This window comes from Cebus imitator, unplaced genomic scaffold (genome assembly GCF_001604975.1).
Source record: "Cebus imitator isolate Cc_AM_T3 unplaced genomic scaffold, Cebus_imitator-1.0 Scaffold3403, whole genome shotgun sequence".
Taxonomy (NCBI): Eukaryota; Metazoa; Chordata; class Mammalia; order Primates; family Cebidae; genus Cebus; species Cebus imitator.
In genome coordinates this window covers 1,074-1,764 of record NW_016110718.1, presented here as the reverse complement: position 1 = coordinate 1,764, position 691 = coordinate 1,074, and the positions used below count along the sequence as shown (strand labels likewise).

Genomic DNA, 691 nt, shown 5'->3' with positions numbered 1-691 from the left:
TTTTTTATATATACATACATACATACATATATATATATATATATATATATATATATATATTTTTTTTTTCCCCCTTAAATATGGAACGCTTCATGAATTTGCGTGTCATCCTTGCACAGGGGCCATGCTAATCTTCTCTGTATCGTTCCAATTTTAGTATATATGCTGTCGAAGCGAGCACGGGTTACTCATTATTTCCTAGTCTGGCATGTTCTTACAATTAACTTCATTTATTCACCTATATCCTACATCCCTCTTCCATAAAAATCTCCATTTCCTCCTCCACCCACTTTTTCCTCTTCCTTCTCTGGACCAGCGTGGCATTTCTAGTTTGAAGGAATGCATCCCCATCTCTCTTAATTAACTTTTTAAGAACTGAGACCATCTCACAGCTGTTTGACTGTACCACCTCTTAGATATAAAATCCCTGAGCCTCTGTTTCTTTACCAGTGAAATGGAAATAGTTCCATTTCAGAGCAGTTATGAGGATTGAAATGGTCAATACATGACAAGTAGTTAGCAAAGTGCCTAGAACACAGCAGGCAGTCAATAAACATTATCCATTAACTTTGGGAGGCTGAGGTAGGTGGATCACCTGAGGTCAGGAGTTCAAAACCAGCCTGGCCAACATAATGAAACCCCACCTCTACTAAAAATGCAAAAATCAGCCGAGTGTGGTGGCACAGACCTG

General features: G+C 38.6%; 1 non-coding gene across 1 annotated transcript; it reads right to left on the bottom strand.

The window, feature by feature from the left end:
* Positions 1-74: 74 nt before the first annotated feature.
* On the bottom strand, positions 75-181 carry LOC119470030. Its single transcript, XR_005198895.1, has one exon. It is a non-coding gene; the product is annotated as a U6 spliceosomal RNA (small nuclear RNA).
* Between the last annotated feature and the right edge of the window lie 510 nt (positions 182-691).